At 46.1% G+C, this 19,986-nt stretch overlaps 1 protein-coding gene and 1 long non-coding RNA gene across 10 annotated transcripts in view; one reads left to right on the top strand and one right to left on the bottom strand.

The window, feature by feature from the left end:
* LOC144456632 (uncharacterized) overlaps window positions 1-19,986 on the top strand; it is a 469,008-nt gene that overhangs the window by 166,144 nt on the left and 282,878 nt on the right. The window lies entirely within an intron of this gene.
* Window positions 1-19,986, bottom strand: part of LOC110201755 (glutathione hydrolase 1 proenzyme-like) — an 81,791-nt gene that overhangs the window by 19,456 nt on the left and 42,349 nt on the right. Inside the window, exon 2 of one of the 9 annotated variants that reach the window (XM_020977625.2) lies at window positions 10,570-10,692. The exons of the other annotated variants lie outside the window; for them this stretch is intronic. The gene's annotated coding sequence lies outside the window, so the exon portion shown is untranslated. The remainder of the gene's footprint in view (window positions 1-10,569; window positions 10,693-19,986) is intronic. 9 annotated transcript variants of the gene reach the window in all.

The raw sequence follows: 19,986 nt of genomic DNA, 5'->3' as shown, positions 1-19,986 counted from the left end.
TCAAAGGAGAGGAGCAAGAAATTCTCCGCAGGCCACCTGATGCTGGTCCAGGCCTGCCGCCTGGCAAAGAAGAGAGCCTCGACTGATGATGGAAGGGCATGCTGACAAGCCTCCTCCCCACCTCCTCTCTCCCCCATCCCTCCTCTCCCCTCCCCCTTCCCTCTTCTTCCCTCCTCCCCTCCCCCTTCCCTCCTCTCTCCCTCCTCCCTTCCCCCTTCCCTCTTCCCCTCCCCCTCCTCTCACCTCCCCCTTCCCTCCTCTTTCCTCTTCCCCTCCCCTCCTCCCCCATCCTCTCCTTTTCAGTTCAGGCACCAAAACAGTGTTCACTGGTTTTGCTGAGCCATTTCCATCCAATTCTTCTCTTTGTTAGAAGAGACAGTTTGCCCACTGGGGGAGGCATTGGTACAACCATTTGGTAAAATAAAAGATGGTCCAGATATATAGTCAGAGGAGGTCCTGATAAAAGCCCTCCTGGGGCCATCTGGATTACTGGGGAAAGGACATGAGCCTGAGGCCCCAATCAGGGACACCCTTGGGAGAACCAGCCCCAGGTGGGTCAGTGGTCTTGGGCCCTTGCCAGGAGGGCAGGGCAGAAAGTATGGCAGGCAGGTGTGGGGTGAGGGCAGGGAGATCAGCCTCCAGGTCCCCAGGGCTCCTTGTCCTGGGTTCATCTGTCACATGGGCTCATAGTGGTAAAGTGCTGAGCCTGGACAGTGCCTAACACATAGTAGGTGCTTAAGAAATGCTCCCTTTCCCCATCAAACACAGAAGCAGAGACTGAGCAGCACCTCCCCTCCTGGTCCAAAGAAAGTGACTGCTGGCCAAGCCCTGGGTCACCAGCAATTGAGGAAGCTCCCAGGAAGGCCACCGGGATCTCTGGCTTCCAAGGCACCCTCATCAGCATTCCCTTGCAAGTCTGACCCTTCCGCTTGCCCCATCCTTTCAGCCTCTTTGCCTGCCTCTCTGGCAGGCTCAATCTAAAGTCTGCCTCCTCCAGGAAGCCCAGCTCTGAGGGAAGGGAGCCAGGGATCCCCCCAGAACTTTGGGCTGCCCAGGCCTGGCCAGCTGCTGCTGACCAATGTGGTCCCTGGACTCCACAGAGGGAAAGGGTCTGGCTGGGGTCAGACCCACACATCTGTAGCCTGGGCTGGAAGGCTCTGGAGAGGCCGGCGAGGCCAACCCCCAGGAGACAGTCAGGATTTGAACTTGGTCCTCAATCTCCTGCTCTTCCACAGGGACAGGTTGGACTCAGCACCCCCTGAAGGCCCTTTAGGCTCAGACTGTCATCATTGCTTGAAGGCTTAGTTCTCCCCGGGGCCCCCAGCCTTAGGACTTCTCTGCTATCTCCCTCATACACTTCCCCCTCTTCACCTTCCTTTGGTGTGTGTAGTCTCAGATTGGAAGCTCCCTGAGGGCAACAGTTGTCTTTACTTTTTCGAATTTGTGTCTCCTGTGCAGAACAGTGCTTGGCACACTGAGGGCCCTTAATAAATGTTTATTGACCATCAGCTGTTGGCTTGGAGACAGCTCCAGAGCCTGGCTCTGGCTTGAGGGCCCTGTTCCTTGAGGAGGGACCACAACCCAGAGCAGGAAAGCCCGAAAGACACAGTGGGAAACTGAGGTCTGGAGCGGTAGAGGAAGCCACAGTGGCATAGGCAAGACTGAAGGCTGGGACCTGAGAAGGCTTCCCTCACTCCTATGGAGACCATGCCGCCCCCTTTGCCCCTACTCCCACCCTCAGATAGCTACCACTGGGCACTGAGAAGCCTGAGGCCTCAGGAATCCTACAAATCTTGCTTCTTAAGAATGTTCTGGAAAGCTAAGGGGCAGCAGACAGTAGGGGGGCTCCCAACGGCAGGCTGGACTCACTGCCCCTGGAGGCAGTTGGCATCATAAGAATGGATACCACCCAGGAGAGGGATTGGCCCAGAGAGCCAGGGGAGGTGAGGACTGCCCACTAGGTGGGGGCAGAGCTGCCACCCTGCAAGGACATTGGGTACAGATAAGAAAGCACACGATGCCAAGACACACTGCTCCAAGCAGCAGTGGATAGCACCTAGCTGGCAGGGGGACAGGCTGAGATAGTTTGGAAGATTCAGATCGACAGCAGGTGGATGGGGTGAAGCAGGGTCAGCAGAGGAGAACTGAGGTGACAGGGATGGGGGACCCCCAGCTGGAGGGGGTTGGGGCAGGGGAGAAGCCTCCCTACTACAAAGGTAGTGTGGGGGCCAGCAGCCACCACCTTCCTGCCTGGCCAGTGCCAACAGGAGCCCCAAGGCAGGAAAGAACATGGGCTCAGCCAGTTCTGAACTTCCATGTAGCCTCTGGGCCTCAGGGGCCAAGGGCAGGCAGTGGGCAGGACTCTCTGGCACACAGACCTCAAGTTTGGGGAGGGATGTCTAGCTGTGCAGTCTTCTGGTGCTCCCAGGGAAGCAGGATGCTTGGCAAGGCATGGGATCCACCACTGGCATGGGGGAGGACAGGCTGGCTACCCCCAAGCATCCTTTGGCTACAGGTGGAGGTTTCTTAGATGCTGGGGCACTCTTTGGGACCTCTGAGACCACCCACTAGGCAGGCCAAACAGCTGCCAACATGACAGCCTCCCACACAGTTGGGCCAACACTCTACAGGTTGGACTAGAGGCTGCCAGGGACCCCTCTGGCCCTGAGATGATGGGAAGACCACGGGGTCAAGCCACCGGCAGACTGGACAAAATCCTGAGATTAAATCCAAGATTGAGAGAAAGAAAGGCCCCTACCCATCACAGCAACCACAGCAGCCTGTGCCCTTCTGCCCAGGGAAGATGGCTCCACCAGCTGGAGCAGCAAGACCCTCACTCCCATGACTAGGGGTGAGGAGACATTGAGGGGAATGGCTCTGACCCAAAGCAGAGTGAAGACAGCCAAAACACAAACTGAAAACGGGGTCATGATGACCAAGCCGGGCTAGATGAGGAAAGGAGCCCAACTCCCTCCTTGGACAGTGAATGCTACTGAGCCGTAGCCAGGGAGCACTGTGGTGCCCAGACCTACTAGTCCTAGAGTCCCAAAGACCTGAGTTCATGCTTGACCTCAGACATTTAACCAGCTGTGTGAACCCTGGACCATCTGTCTGCTTCACTTACCTCCTCTATTATCCTTATCATTTGTCCTTTGTTTTCAAAGAGGACCAAAGACCTCACAGGGTGAGGTCTTGACTTGCCCATGAATTGGATTTAAGTGAGGCAGTGTTGGGTGAAGTCATCAGCCCCACTCTCTCCTCCAGAGTCATCAAGGTCCAGTGGCAATACAAGAGTCAAGCTGACTGGCTATGGTCCAGGAGGCAGTGGATGACCTTGGAGTCTTCCATGCTTGACCAAGCTCTAAGCACTCCACTAAGCTCCTGCTTCAGTTGCCTTCATGGCCATTGGACAAATGGTTCTCATCTGCCCATTCTGCCAGGGGAAGTCTTCACGTCCCTCTGACTCACCGACAGATTTGAGGCCTGTGGGTTTTCTTCAGCCTGGTTTAGCCCATCTGCCAAAATGGTTTACCAGGGAGTGGCTGCTGTGCATACTACAGCTTCTTGGAGCCATAGGTGAGAGTTGGGTGACAGGTGATCACCAAAAGTAGATGAGCAGCCCTTACCCCAGAGGGGCTGGTCTTTCCTGAACATCTCATACTCTCTAACCTAAAATTGTTTCCTCATCTATAAAATGGAGATCAATAATAGCACCTACCTCCCAGGGCTGTTGAGAGGTTCAAATGAGCTGTGTGTAAAACACTAGAGAAAGGCCAGCTCTTTTTACTACCAACCTTTTCCCCTCTCTCTTTTTTACTCTTTGCTCCAAGGGATGGCTCTCTTGGGAAGGGAGGGGAAGGGATACCTTTGGAAAGGAAGGTGAGGTAAAATTTTCCAAAGAAATTTACATGGAGGATGAATAAATATGAAAATATGGCAAAGCTGTGGACAAATAATGACTCCTTATCTGTCTTGGGCACCACAAACTGTAAGTCCGGTAGACCACTCCAACTTGACATGTCCAAAACAGAACTTATTATCTTTCCCCTAAAAACTCCCCCATTCTTACCTTCCCTCTTACTGTGGAGGCCAATGTCATCTTTTCAGCCCCTCAGGGTCCCTGCCTTGGAGTCCTCCTGGACTCCTCACTCTCTCACCCTTGTATTTAATATGGTGCCAAGGCCTGCCAATTTCACCTCCACACCATCTCTGGTGGATTTCACCTCTGCACCATCTCTGGTGGATTTCACCTCTGCACTATCTCTTCTCAATTCTTTCTTTCCTTCTTGCAGCATCTCTGGTCAATTTCATTTTTGTAGCATCTCTAGTCAATTTCACTTCTTCAACATCTGTCTTAGATTTCACCTCTACAGTATCTTTCTAATATGCCTTCGTCCCTCTGACCCTACCCCCACCCTGATGCAGACCCTCATCACTTCATAGCTGGACTATTACAATAGCCTGCCTTCAGTCTCTCCCCACTCCAGTCCATCTTCTATGCAGCAGTCCAAATGATCTTACTCAAATGCAGCAGTTCTAGATGCTTCATGGGCTTTCCCCTTCCCTTTGGGCTGGAACGCTGACTCCTGACTTAATGGCATTTAAAGTCTTTCCTCACCTGGCCCCTTCCTACCTTTCCAAACATATTCCTCTAACCCTCCTACCATCTCCCTTCCAACCAAACTGGCTTTCCTGATGTTCTGTTCTCCAGAACATCATCTCCTGCTTCCACGTCTGAGACTCCATTTGGGGCCTCCCCAGTGGTTGACACCTTTCTCACCACCATCCAGTCACCTGGCAAAGACTATTTCCTCAGTCAGGTCCAGAGGCAGAGCAGTGGGGGGAAGGGGAGGGGTTGGCCAGGGCTTGTCTGGCTCTAGCTCTATTCTCTGAATCCCCACTCCCCAGCTTACTGCTATGGGCAAAAGGGGCTGGAAGCAGATCCTTACCCAAAAAGCCTTCTCTGTCTGCCGTTCCTCTAACTCTAAGCTGCAATGGATATGACAAAGTGGAAGGGAGTAGGGGGGAAGAGGGCTGAGCCACCCCAGCTCCTTCTAGAGTGTCTCAACTACTCAAAGACAGAACCAGCTCTCTCTTTCCCCAGACTGCACCTCCTGCCAAAACTGCAAACTGATCTTGTCCTCCCACATCCAGAAGCCCAGAGACGCCAAATACCTTCCCTGGAGTTGCATAGCAATGGGGGAGGGGGGAGTGAAAAAGGGCTGCTAAGGATCTCCTCCAGGAAAAGTTCCACAAAATAAGAGAGCTTCTCCCTTCCATGGAGCACTTCCCCTATAGGATGCCATACCTATTCAGGGGATCCCCAGGATCCAAAGGAGGAGAGTTCTAAGTCAGGGGTTGGGAACCAACCAGGTCAGCTAAAGGGATCCCCTCCCTTTATAGATGAGAAGGAGGGTGGATGTTGCCCAAGGTCAGGCAGGCAGTAAGTGTCCAAGGCAAGATTTAAAACCAGATTCTTCCCGGGAAGGCTTCAAGGAAGCTGAGGATTCATTCCCAGGGAAAGAGAGTGAGGACACTCTGTGCCTGGACTCAACTCCAGGGGTGCTGGGGCTGTGATACAGATCTGGGCAGCACCTGCATGCAGGTGATGATTAAAATAATGAGAACTGGTGACATCACCATGAGAACAGTCTGGGGTGGGGGTGGGGGTGGGGGTGCACCTGGAGTGGGCAAGACCTGGAAAAAGATCCAGCCAAGAAGCTAGAGAAGGAATGGTCAGAGAAATAGGAGGAGAGCCAGGAGTTGGACAAGGACAATCAGAGAAAAAGAGGAGCCAGAAGGGAGCTGAGTCATTCAAGCTCAGACAGAACAGAAGCACTGGCCACTGCCTAGAGATCAAGAAGGGCCCAAAAGGCCCAAGGATTCACTGACCACAAAGAGGACTGGCTGGGAGAGAGCCTGGCCCCACTGTAGGACCTGAGCTCAAGCCCAGCTTTGTGCTGTGGGGGCAGGAAGCACAGGGGACTGGGGGAGGGTGGGAAGGTCCACTGGGGTGCTTCCCCTGGAGCACAGGTGGGAGGGGGAGCTGTGCCAGGAAGCACCCCAGTGCCCCTAATTACCCCTCATTAGAACTTGGAACACATGCTCCATGAGTAAGAAGCCAGCAGAGCCTATGCCTACGCTACCTGGGCAGCCCAAGCTCCTTACTGGTGCCAGGCTGGGGGCTCCAGATCTGCACTACCCGCTCCAGAAGCCCAAACTCCTGCCAAAGCCTTCTGTGTCTTTACTATACTCCTACCTCTTACTAAGTGCCCCCCAAATCCTTCACTGACTGAGCCCCCCTGACTTTCTCTGAGGCCTCATCCCCCTCACTGAGCCCCTACCCCTCACTGAGCCCCCATCCCTCACTGAGCCCCCATCCCCTTCACGGAGCCCCAATCCCCTCACAGAGCCCCTATCCCTCTCACAGAGCCCTCATCTCCCTCACTGAGACTCCATCCCCCTCATGGAGCTATCCCCCTCACGGAGCCCCTATCCCCCTCACTGAGCCCCCATCCCCCTCACAGAGCCCCCATCATCAGTTAGAAGAACTGAACGTATCAGCCAGAAGAGACACCTCAGGTGTGAGGGAGAGTAGACAGGAGAGTTAGAGAAGAATCTGAAGGAGCTTTCCTAAGGAGGAGGAACCAGCCTTGGGCTTGCTTGGCCCCAGCAGGCAGGACCAGGAGCTCCAAAGGGAGGAATCTAGTTGGGCCTCCCAAAATGGAGTCATCTGCCTGGGCTGGGGATGTGCTCCTCCTCACTAGGGCCACTCGCTGCAGACACATGGGCGCTTGTGGATTTGGGGGCTGGGTGGCCCCATTTTCTCAGGCTCCTTGTACCTCTGATGTTCTGAGATTCTATCACCCCCTGCGCATAGACTCTCTGGAACGTGATTTCAGCCATCTCAAACCCAGGACTGGAGGACACCCAGAAGGGCCCAGAAAAAGAGCTAGCCATGCTTTTCTCTCCACCCCACATACACACAACTTCCTCCTTACTTTTCCTCTGCTGGCAATCTGGGAAACACTAAGGTTTGCCTAAAACTGCACCAAGAACATGGGCAATGCCCTAAATGCTCCATCCAGTGGGCTTGTCAGCCCCTCTCCTCCTGGCCTTTCTGCTGCTGTCCCTCATCTTCTCCTCTAAGACACTCTCTCCTCTCTGGATTGCTGTGACTGCTCTGTCCTGGTTCTCTCCCTGCCCGTTGGACTGCCCCCTTGGAAATCCCCTTTTCTGGCTCTTCACCCAAGTAACTCCTGTTAAACCTGGGCATTGCCCAGGGCTTTGTCCTGGGTCCCCTTCTGTTTTCTCTCTCCTTTCTCTTCCTTGGCAATTTCATCCACTCTCATGGATTCGGTTTTCAGCTCTTTGCTGAGGACACCAAGGTCCAAATATGAAGCTCCAGTCTTTGCCCAGAGCTCCAATTCCATATCACCAGCTGCCCATTAGACACCTCAAACTGGGTATCCTTGGCCCCCAAAACTCAACAGGTCTAAAATGAAACTCATGATTGTCCCCCCCATCCCTGTTTCTCTCCTGAGCTCCCTGTTACCAAGGAGAATGCTATATTCCCAGTCACATAGACTCACAGCCTTCACTCTGAGTGAGCCGCTAGGGGGCGCCACAGTGGATAGAGTGTTGGGCCCAGAGCCAGGAAGACCTGACCTGCTTCACACTTCCTAGCTGTGCAACCCTGTGCAAGTTAGTTACTCAGGAAGTTTTCCTGCCTCAGTTTTCTCAACTGTAGAAACGGGGATCACAATACAGCAGTGTGTTACCAGCACCATTCCCTGGTCACTCCCCATCTCCATATCTAATCCAGTGCTGGTCACACCACTCAGGTCCATCGCCTCCTCTCCTGCCCCGGTCCCGCCCTGCATCAGGCCCTGATCACCTCCATCCTGGAGCGGGTTTCCCCAATTCCAGTCTCTCCTTACCCTCCCCATGGATAGTGCTGCTAAAACGTAGATCTGGCCTCTGCCCCAGGAACACCCAATCTCCTCTGTTTGGCAGTAAAGCCATCTACAAGCCCTCTCTCTTACCTCCCCAGGCTGGACACACATTACTTCTTTCACACACGTCTCCACATTCCAGGAAAATAGGCCTCCTTGATGGTTCCCATACAAAGCCTTGTCTCCCACCTTCCAACCACTGCCCAGGCTATGCTCCATCCCATGGCAACAGTGCTCTGCTTCCTCCTCACCTCTGCCTCCCAGAATCCCTCATTCAGACTCAGCTCCAGCCCCGCCCTCCAGAGGTCCTTTCAGCTTCACCATCCTTAGTGCCCACCCCCATTTATACCTATCCCTCACCAACTGTCTCCTCCCCAGAGGAAAGACTCTCACCTTCCTCAAGGCTGGCTCAAGCGACTCAAGTCCCTTTTGGACCGTAAGGATTGCTCAGCTGGGGAGGGGGACTCCAGATGGGGAGGAGGCCGCATGGATACTTTGCTTAGGCTTTGGAAAGGCTTTTGACAGAGTGTCTCCTACTGGTTTCAGCACCAGCTGGACAGCCAGACTCCAGGATTCTCTGTTAATGGCTTCCTGCACACAAAGCAGAAGGTCTCCAGGGGGTGTTCTGGGGTCTGGGCTGTTTAACTCACTGATGACAGATGTGGACAAAAGCCTAGAGGTCACTTTCTCCCAGACTCAGTTTGCAGGAATCCTCCCTCATCCCCCCTAAGGCTAGCAGTGCCTTCCACTGGGAGATCCATCCAAGGAGCTTCTTGAGGACAAGGCCAGTGTTTGTGCCTTCAGAGCTTAGCACAGTGCCAGGCACACAGAAAGTGCTTAGTAAATGCTCAGGGACCGATGGACTAGATGAAGTCAGGGTGGAAAAGGCTCTTGACACGCTGGAGCCTTGGGCTGAGATTCAGAGATTGATGTCAGCTTCCGTGGTTGGGTCTGAACAAATCAGCTCCATAAGGATCAGACAGGAGAGACAAGGAGAGGCACCAGGTGTTCTGAAGATGATCTGGGGATCTGGGTGGAGTGTTGGCTTCCAGGAAATCAGGCTGACTGTGCTCAGCCCTGGTCAGCCCTCCTCTGGGGGCTGTGTTTGGTCATTAAAGAGCTGGCTACACCCCCTTCACACTGGGCATGATCACTGAGGGTCTCCCAGGGCCCCCTGGAAAGTGACTGGCACCTAGCAGGGGCTTAATGAATGCTTGGGGTGACTCTCAGAATCACAGGAACTAAAGGAGGTGTTTCTGAGGTCCTTCCTACCTTGAAGGATCGCTAGAAGCTGCCAGGGGCCTGAAGACCATGTGGCCCAGTGAGAGCCCATGGAAAATATTTTGGCAAATGAGTTAGAGGCAGGGTAAGGCATTAACTCCAAGTGACCCATTAACACCTACGCAAGGCTGTGAATGTCCCTGTGCATTGCCCTCAGGAGCAGGGAGGGAGGGCAGAGGGGCACTAGCCTCCCCAAAGGCTGGTTCAGTCTCCCGCTTCCCCCTCATTTCCCAATCAGAATCTGACCATTAGTTCAGGGCTTTGACTAGAGTTGATTCTCCTGGAGCCTGGGGTAGGGGTGGGGATGGGGGAGAGACAAAGTCTAGCCAACAGCACGTTCTCAGACAGGGACAGGATCTCCAAGCACTGGCCCCTGGCACTGACCCCAGAAACGCTGCCACTGCCCACAGCCAGACCTTGACCATGGCCCAGTCCCTGCCCCTTCTTCTCTCTGGGCAGCTTCAGTTTTCCCCTCTGGTCCACTCATCCCTCAGCCTCATCCATCTTCCTGTCCCCAAGCCCTCACTTTCCTCCTTCACAGGCTGGACTGCAGGGCTGGCCAAATCAGCTTCTTTTCTCCTTGAACCCTTGTCTTCCCTCCCACCAGTCAAACTTTAGCCAACTCCAGCCCTGGGTTGCCTCCCCACCATCAACCTTAACTATTTCTACTCCTGTGCTGCTCAACAGTTTTAGAGGAAGTCAGGCCATCTAGCTGGTCTGATGGGCCTCACTGTATCCCAGCAGCCCCAAGGCTGGTCCTTTGGACAGCAGTGTCAAGACTTACCCTGTGCAATCTGGCTTCTTAGGCAGCTCAAAGGTTACTGTTCTCCCCAAGGTTACTACTGGTGAGCTCGGAGCTGGTAACACCACAGCCCTTTCTCAGGCTTCATTCTGCTGCCCTCTCTGCTGATTTTAGCACTATCATCAACCTCCTTCATCCCCTCCCCAACTTCCTCCCAGAGGCTATAGCCTCCCAGGCCCTCCTGGCCACTGCTCCTTCCTGGTTTTCCTCCTTCCTCTCTGACTACTCCTTCTCAGTCTCCTCTGCCTTCTTGCCTTCCTGCTCTGGCTTCCTCAGTATGGGAGCTCCTTCCCCTTTCCTGGTGACCTCCTCTTCAGCCACCATGGGCTCACTTGTCTTTTCTATGCCCCTGGTCTCTCACCTGCACTCCAACCCCACTTTGCAGAGCTCCCTGTCCCTGGAGGTACCAGCAGCATCTCAGACTCCCTACTCATTCTATTGAACCAGCATTCATTAGGCACCTAGCATAAGCCAGGTACTAGTGGAAGAGATGGGGATATACAAAGCGGAAAAAAAAAAGACAGTCCCTACCCTCCAGAAGCTTCCACTCCACTGGAGAAGCTTTGTCTTGCTCATACTTCTCTCTAAGATACCACCATCCTCTCCTGGAAATCTCAACCCCAGCTAGATGGTGCAGTGGATATAGTGCTGGATCTGTAGTAAGGAAGACGAGTTCAGATTTGTCCCCAGACACTTACTAGCTGGGTCACTTCACTTTCACTGCCACAGTTTCCTCTTCTGTGAGGATCAAGTAAAATTGTTTGTCTTAAAGTGCTTAGCACACCACCTGGCACATAATAGGCACTTAATAAATACTTGTTCCCTCCCTCCCCATCCAGTAGGATTTGCCATTGTGCTATCAGAGAAAGCAGAAACAAAAATTTGAAATATCAAGAGAAACTGAGAATGTTGTGTTTAACCCACAGAAATTAACTAGTATCAATTCTAAATGGAAGTGAAACAGATGGAATTGCATCTAATAAAAGGAAAAAATGAATTGCAAAAAAAAATAATAATGCAATAACTGTTGGAGACTTTAATGTTCCTCTCTCAGAGCTAGACAAATTGAACAGAAAGTTAAATGAAAAGAAAATGTAAAGCTAAACAAACATTGGAAAAGCTAGAAATAAATGACCTTTGACAGGAGCCTGGGTCATACAACCAATGAGATAGTGTGCTAGACATTTTCTCTGATCCCCATGACCTCTCAAACCTGTCCATAACAGAAATTATGCACCAACAATAAAGCAACTTCAGTTGTCTCTAGGGTTTAGGATACCCAGAATATAAAAGGTGGTAAAAAAAAAAAAAGTCCATGAACTTACACTTACCCTGAGCTCACTCAGCACCCCTTGAACCACCACTCACCACCCTACTTGCAGCAAGATTGCACTACCCCAGCCAGGAGCCAACAATAAAAACCAACAACACGCCCTGACCCCCTTCCCTCTTTTCAGGGCTGTGGACAGTCAGGCTTCAGACTAGACATAATTCTGCGTTGCAAAAGATCTCACAGGAGAATAAAGGAATGGAGGAAAAAAGCATGTCATGTGTCTGGGCTTGAAATACAGCTTAAGCTCCCCACCCCCCCCCACCAGAGATTCGGAGACCTAAACTGTAGAAATCAAGGGAATACCACCAGTTCAGCAGGCTCTGACCTGCCAGTGCTGGGCCAGAAAACTGAGGAACAGAGCAAGCAAGGCAGGCACCAATATTTGGGAGGGGGAAGGGGAAGAGTCTATGCAACAACCCGCCAAGCCTGAGGAAAAGAACCCAGCATCCAGTTGGGGCCAGTTCTGACCACCCAAAAGTCAACTGGGACAAAGATCTGTGAATTGTCCAGCATGGGAGGAGGCTGAAACACTCTGAGATCCAGCCCAAAGGAAACCACCATCAGAGGGGAGAAAGTCAGGAAGTGAGAAAAATGGGAAAATAAGATGGGGGCGGGGAGGGTAATGAAATTACCAAAGATCTCAGGAAGAAGAAATCTCAAAGACTTTGAATATCAGTCAGCAGATAAATCAACAGAGAAAACATTAACAAGCAGAAGGAAATGTGGCCTCCAGCTCTAGTGAACAAGTTCATTGCTGGTGTTCAGTCATTCAATCATATCTGTCTCTTCTTGACCCCGTGGACTATAGCACACCAGGCCTTTCTATTCTCCATAATCTTCCCATAGTCTGTCCAAGTTTATGTTCATTGTTTCTATGATATTATCTGTCTTATTCTCTGCCATCCCCTTCTCATTTTGTCTTCAATCTTTCCCAGCTTTTCCAATGAGTCCCATCTTCTAATTATGTGGCCAAAGTATTTAAGCTTCTGCTTCAGTATTTGACCTTCCAGTGAACAGCCTGAATTAATTTCTTTAAGTATTGACTTATTTGACCTCTTTGCTGTCCAAGGGACTCTCATAAGCTTTCTTCAGCACCACAATTTAAAAATATCGATTCTGCAGCACTCAACTTTCCTTACAATCCAACTCTCACAGCCATATATTGCTACTGAAAAAAAAAACATAGGTTTGATTATGTGGACCTTTGTAAGCAAGGTGATGCCTTTGCTTTTTAGTATGCTGTCCAGATTTCCCATAGTTTTCCTTCCAAGGAGCAAGCATCTTATAATTTCATAGCTGCAATCACCATCTGAAGTGATCTTTGAGCCCAAAAATATAAAATATGACTCTCTTCCATTTCTCCTCCCTCTGTTTGCCAGGAAGTAATAGGACCAACTGCCAAAATCTCGGGTTTTTTTTTTTATTTAAAGTTTTGAGTTCCAAGTTCTATCCTTTCCTCCCTCCCCTCTCCCCTCCCTAAGATGATAAGCAATCAGATATAGGTTATACATGTGCAATTATGCAAAACATTTCCATATTAGTAATTTTGTATAAGAATCCTCAAAAGAAAAAAAAATGAAAGAAAGTGGAAAATAGCATGCTTCAGTCTGTGTTCAATCAATATCAGTTCTTTCTCTGAAGGGTGGGTAGTATGTCCTTTGGGAATTGTCTTGGACCATTGTATTGCTGAGAATAGCTAAGTCATTCACAGTTCTTCATCAAACAATATCACTGTTACTATGAACAATGTTCTCTTGGTTCTGTTCACTTCACTTTGCATCAGTTCATGTAAGTCTTTCTAAGTTTTTTGGAAATCATTCTGCTTGTCATTTATTCCATTACGATCATATACCACAGTTTGTTCAACTATTCCCCAGTTGATGGGTATCTCTTTGATTTCCAATTCTTAGCCACTACAAGAAGAACTACTATAAATATTTTTATACAAATAGGTCCTTTCCCCTTTTTTATCTTAAATTTTTTATATTAAGATTCAAGCTAGCTTTTACACTCTCCTCTTTAAACTTTTGCCCTCATCAAGAGGCTTCTTAATTCTTCTTCACTTTCTGCCATCAGAGTGGTACCATCTGCATATCTGAGATTGTTGATATTTCTCCCAGAAACCTTAATTTCAACTTTCTGGTTCATCCAGACTGGCACTTTGCATGATGTACTCTGCATATAAGTTAAATAAATAATGTGACATTATACAGTCTTGTCATACTCCTTTTCCAATCTTAAGCCAATCAGTAGTTCTATGTTCAGTTCTAATCGTTGCTTCTCGATTGTGTACAAGGTCCTCAGGAGGCAAATAAGATGATTTCCCATCTCTTTGAGGACTTGCCATATTTTGTTGGGATGCACACAGTCAAAGGCTTTAGTGGAATCACTGAAGCAAAAATTGATGTTTTTCTGGAACTCCCTTGTTTTCTCCATAACCCATCAAATGTTGGCAATTTGGTCTCTAGTTCCTCTGCCTCTTTGAAAACCAGCATGCTCTTCTGGTAGTTCTCAGTTCACCTATTGCTGAAGCCTAGCTTGCAGAATCTTATGCATCACCTTGGTGGTATGTGAAATAAGTGTAATTGTTCAGTAATTTGAATATTACTTGGCATTGCCCTTTTTTTTTTTGGACTAGGCAATCAAGGTTAAGTGACTTGCCTAGGGTCACACAGCTAGTAAGTGTCAAGTATCTGAGGCCACATTTGAACACAGGTCCTCCTGACTCCAGGGCCAGTGCTCTATCCATTATGCCACCTAGCTGCCCTCATTGCCCTTCTTTAGGATTAGGACATCAACGGATCTTTTCCAATCCAGTGGCTACTGCTGAGTTTTCCAAATTTGCTGGCATATTGAGAGCAGAACTTTAACAGCTTCATCTTTTAAGGTTTAGAATAGCTCAGTTGGAATTCTATCACCTTCACCAGCTTTATTGTTAGCAATGCTTTCTAAGGCCACCTGACTTCATTCTCCAGGATGTCTGGTTCTAGATCAGGAACTGCACCATTGTGGTTACTGGGGATGTTAAGATCTTTCTTGTATGGTTCTTCTATATATCCTTGCCACCTCTTCTTAATCTCTTCTGCTTCTGTTAAGTCCCTACCATTCTTGTTTTTTCTCATGCCCATTTTTGCATGAAGCTTTTCTTTATTATCTCTAATTTTCTTGAAGAGATTTCTTCTCTTTCCCATTCTATTGCTTTCTTCTATTTCTTTGCATTGCTCATTTAAGAAAACCTTCTTATCTCTCCTCGCTATTCTCATAGTTTCATTTTGCTACACAAGCCCCTCCATCACAACAAGGCAGTGATTTGGGGCAGAGGGAGGGAGAAGATCAAGTTCAGAGATCTGTGAAAAAACACTGAGACAAAAAAGAAAGGAAATGATCCAACTGTCATTGAGGCAGAGGACCCTGTGAAAGATGAGGGGAATGTGGAACCACAACATGCTGTTCCTGAACAGGTTAAAGAGAAATGAGAATGACAAGAATAGAATTTCTAGCCTGCACAGCAGAAATCATGAGCAGAACAGAAACACTGGTATCTGCACTGGCAAGATTCCCCAAAGAAACCAAAGGTAGAACAACGGATTGGGAACATAAAAACACAGAAGTGAAAGACAATTTAGAAGAAGAGAAACAAAAGACAAGAACGTTCAAAGAAAATGGGCTCACTCTGTGGCCAAACACGCAGATCCTGAAGACACCCTGAGGATCACAGACCTCCCAGAACACAACCAGACAAAGGAGCTTCGCACTGCGATGAACAAAACCATAGGAGAGAACTGCCCAGAACTTCTAAACACAGAAAATGAAATTCTAATGCAGAGAACTCACAGATCACCTTCAGAAGGAAAAAAAAAAGCAAGGCTGTGAACTCCAAGACATGTACTAGTTAAATGTAATAATTCAATTCAGAAGAAGTTCTGAAAGACATCAGGAGAGAGATCTCCAAATGCAAAGGAAAGGACATTTGAATAACACAAAATTATTTTGTGCCCACCAGAAAATGTAGGAGAAAATGTGTTCTGGAGAGCAATGGAGCTCAGGATGCAGCCCAGGCAGACCTACTCTGCAAATCTGACATTACTAATAAATGAGAAAGGTTCAATAATAAAGAGATGTTGGAGACATCCCTTAAAAAAGCAAGACCACAAGGCATTATTGCTTCTCAAATATCCCAAACAACAGAAATGCTGGAGTGAATAAATGCAACAGCCAAGGACAGCAACAGCAATGACAAATGACCAGGAAGAGACTTCCTTCTAAATGTACACATGGAGACAGGCGAAAGTGGAGATCAGATGGAGACAATGGCAAGGATCTGGGACTGGGCCATCGTGCCTGCAGCTGAATCAAGGTTTTTTGTGGGACTAAATTACAAAAGAAAAGGGTGTGTGGAAGGGGGGACACAGGCAGGTGGATGAAGGGGGTGTGATGTCTCTAGGTCGAATCAAGGGCTAGCAATGAGGGTGATCCCTGTGGTCTCTCAGGAAGAGATAAGTCTCTAAGAGAATGGGTCAGGAGGAGAAAATCATGGAGGGTGCTTTGGCAGTAGGAAGGGGTTCTACTAATGAATTCTCCTGTGGATAAAAAGATGTTCTGTGAAGAGAGATAAGGATCTTGGGTTAGGGGTGGTCAGAGGAATTTAGTGCTTGAAAATTCTACTTGGAAGGGGATGCGGGCTGGAACTCCTGGAGGCAAATTGTACCTGGGAGAGTGCCAGGGCATGGACCCAGGGAGGAGATCTTAAGGCAAATCAGGAAAGAAGGTAACCAGGAGGAGAATATAGGTCAGTGGTGGATTGAATAATCTGGAAACAAGAGGAGGGGAAAGAGAGTTCTACCATGGGGCAGTGCCCTCTCTGTCACCTGCAGGAACTGGCATTGTTTTGGGAGTGAGGGACAATAGAAAAGGGGGATCTTTGTAAGGCAAGCCTTACAAAGCAGTGGCAGAAACTGCCTAGAGATGAGATCTTAGAATGGAGACCATGGGAGCTCTGATTTTATGATGGATATAGAGATTAGATAATTATAGCGGTCATGAATCAGAGAATAAGGGTCTAGAAAAGAAAGAAAGAAAGAAAGAAAGAAAGAAAGAAAGAAAGAAAGAAAGAAAGAAAGAAAGAAAGAAAGAAAGAAAGAAAGAAAGAAAGAAAGAAAGGACAGATAATAAAGAAAGTGAGAGAAATATTCTCTGGAAAGAGGCATAAAAATGAAATTTTAAAAACTAATGAGCAGAATTAGTTGAAGAGGAGGAGAAAGAGGAGGAACCTATTAACTGAGAGGAAAAATAGGGGAAGAATTAAATAACCGGATAAAAGCAGGAGGGAAAAAGGAGCTAATAAACAAAACTCCAAAGGAAAAGGGATTTTAAAATGGGAGGAGGAAATTAGTGGTGAAGGAAGGAGAGTAAGTGGCAACAGGGCCGACATAAAAAAGATGAAGCTAAGGGAACTGAAAAAACAGTCGTGTTTATAGCAATCAAAATTTGAAAATCAACATTAGAAAAAATGGAGGAAAATACAAACCTAACTCTCATAACTTTAAATGTAAATGGTTTAAACAATCCAAAGAAAAAATATAACAGATTAACTAAGAAAACAAAACCGTACAATCTGTTGCTTACAAAAAATACATTTAAAAACAAAGGCATGCACAGAATAAAACTGAGATGATAGGAAGAAAAAACTTACTATGTATCAAGTGAATCCAAAAAATTGCAATCATGCTGTCTGGCAAAGCAAAAACAAACCTTAAAAAAATAAAAGGGGATAACCAGAACTATATTATGCTGAAAGGAACCACAGACAACAAACTAGTATCAGCAATAAACTTCTTGAATCCAAATGCCTAGCATCCAAATTCATAAATGAAACATTAACTAAGCGGCAAGAAGACATAAACAGTAATGCAAAAATGACAGGAGACTTCAATAGCCCTCTCTCAGTTTTGGAAAAGTCTAACAGAAAGAGAAACAAAAGGGAAAATATGGAACTGAATGAATTACTGGAGAAACTAGAGTTAAAAAACGTATGGTATCTTCTAACTAGAGTTAAATAATTTACAGCATCTTCTAAATGATAGCAAGAGAATATGCATATTTCTCAGGACCATATAGAACATTTTTTAAAATTGACCATGTTTTATGTCAGAGAGATATTGCAAACAAAGGTAAAAAGGCAGAATAATAAGTATGTCCTTTACAGACTATAATGTAATAAAAATAGCCATTGGTTCAGGGGACCACAAACAAATGACACAGAGACAAATGGAAACTTAATAATGAAATCTTAAATAATGAGTGAGTCAAAGAACAAATCATAGAAACAATTATAATTATGTGAAAGAAAACTATAATGATGAAACAGCATGCCAAAATTTCTGGGATGCAGCTAAAGCAGTCCTCAGGGGAAAAATTCATATCCTTACAAATACACATTAATGAAATAGAAAAAAGAGAGGATTGATGAACTGAATATTCATTTTTAAGAATTAGAAAGCTAAAATATAAATACAAATAGCCTCAAAATAGGAGATATTAAAAATGTGGAGAAGAAATAGGTAAATTGGAAACAAAAAATCATAGAAATGATAAAACTAAAAGGGAGTTCTTTGAAAAAATTAATGAAATTGACAAACCCTTAGCTAATCTGATTAAAAAGAATAGAATAGAAGATAAATCAATAAAATAGCAAATGAGCAATGTAAAATCATAACAAAACCAGAAGAAATAGACTAATCAGAATAATCAGTTACATGCTAATGAAACTGAAATCATAAGAGAAATAGAAAAATACCTTCAAAAATATAAAATACCCAAACTGTCAGAAGACCAAATAGAGGTCTTAAAAAACACAATCTCAGGAAAGGAAATATACCTAGCTGCAAAGGGGAGAAAAAATTTCCTGGTCTTGATGAACACAGGAGAATTTTATCAAACTTTTTCTTTTTTGGAGGCAATTGGCGTTACGTGATTGCCCAGGGTCACACAACTAGTCTGAGGCTGAATTTGAACTTAGGTCCTTCTGACTCTAATGCCTGTGTTCTATCCACTGCACCATCTAGCTGCCACTTTTATCAAATTTTTAAAGTACTAACAGTGCACAAATTATTCTCAAAAATTATGAAAACAATCACCCTGCCAGACTCCTTTAATGAAACAAATACAGTCATAATACCTAAATCAGAGAAGTGGAGAACATAGAAAGAAAACTATAGGCAAATATAATTAATAACAAAATTTTAAACAAAATTCTATCAGGTAGACTACAGAAATTTATTCAAGAAATTATTCATTATGACTGAATAGAATTTATATCAAGATGCAAGGATGGTTCAACATTATGAAAATAATCAGCATAATTAACCATATTAAATATAAAGACATCCAAAACCAGATGATTAGCAATATATGAAGAAAAATCCTTTAACAAAGTATAGCACTATTTTATGCTAAAAACTCTGCAAAGTATAGACATAGAGACCTTTTTTAATATCATAAAAAGCACCTATCTAAACACAAAAGCAAGCATCATAAGCCATGGGAATACACTAGAATCTTTTCCAGTAAATATAGGAGTAAAGCAAGAATGTCCACTCTTCCTACTATTATTTGATATGCCTATCAAATATATATACAAATACATATACAAGTCACTTAACCTATCTCTCAGTTTTCTCAACTATAAAACGGGGATAACAGCACCTACTTCATGGGGTTGTTGTAAGGATCAATGAGATATTATTTGTAAAAAGTGCTTAGCAGAGTGACTGGCACATAGTAGATGCTATATAAATGCTTATTCCTTCCCCTTTTGGAAATGCTAGCAACAACAATAAGATAAGAGAAAGAAATTAAAGACATAAAGATAGGCAAAGGGGAGATAAAATTATCCCTATCTGCTGATGATTTAATGGTTTACTTGGAAAATCTGAGGATATTAGCGAAGATACTGAGACAATGACTTCAGCAAAGTTGCAGGCTACAAAACAAACCCTCAAAAATTAACAATATTTCTTTTTTTAATAGCATTTCTATATGATAACAAAACATAAAAAGCAATAATAGAAAGGGAAGTTTCATTCCAAATACTGACAAAGTACATAAAACTATCCAGGCATCAACCTCCCAAAACACATGAAAGACGTGTATAGATTCAACTACAAAATGCTCGTTAAAGAACTAAAGAACAACTTAAATAACTGTAGGAACATTCAGTGCTCATGATTAGGCTGTGCCAATATAATAAAAGTGACAAAATTATCTAAATTAATTTACACTTTTAATCCAATACCAATCAAATTATTAAGGTAATACTTTACAGAACTCGATAAAATAATAACAAAATTCATTTGGAAAAACAAAAGATCTAGGATATAAAGGAAAATGATGAAAAGAAGTAGGGATGAAGAGGGAATATCACTTCCAGAACTCAAACTCTATTATAAAGCAGCAGTCATCAAAACCATCTGGAATTGCTGAAAGAATAGAGAGATAGATCATTGGAATAGATGGGATAAGGGAGGTTCAGAAACAATAGAACTCACTAACCCAGCCTTTGATAAAATAGAAAGCATAAATCACCTAGAAAAAAATTCCTTATTTGTCAAAAACTG

Source organism: Phascolarctos cinereus, unplaced genomic scaffold, assembly GCF_003287225.1.
Source record: "Phascolarctos cinereus isolate Bilbo 61053 unplaced genomic scaffold, phaCin_HiC Scaffold_4;HRSCAF=312, whole genome shotgun sequence".
Taxonomy (NCBI): domain Eukaryota; kingdom Metazoa; phylum Chordata; class Mammalia; order Diprotodontia; family Phascolarctidae; genus Phascolarctos; species Phascolarctos cinereus.
This window is presented reverse-complemented; position numbering and strand designations above follow the sequence as displayed.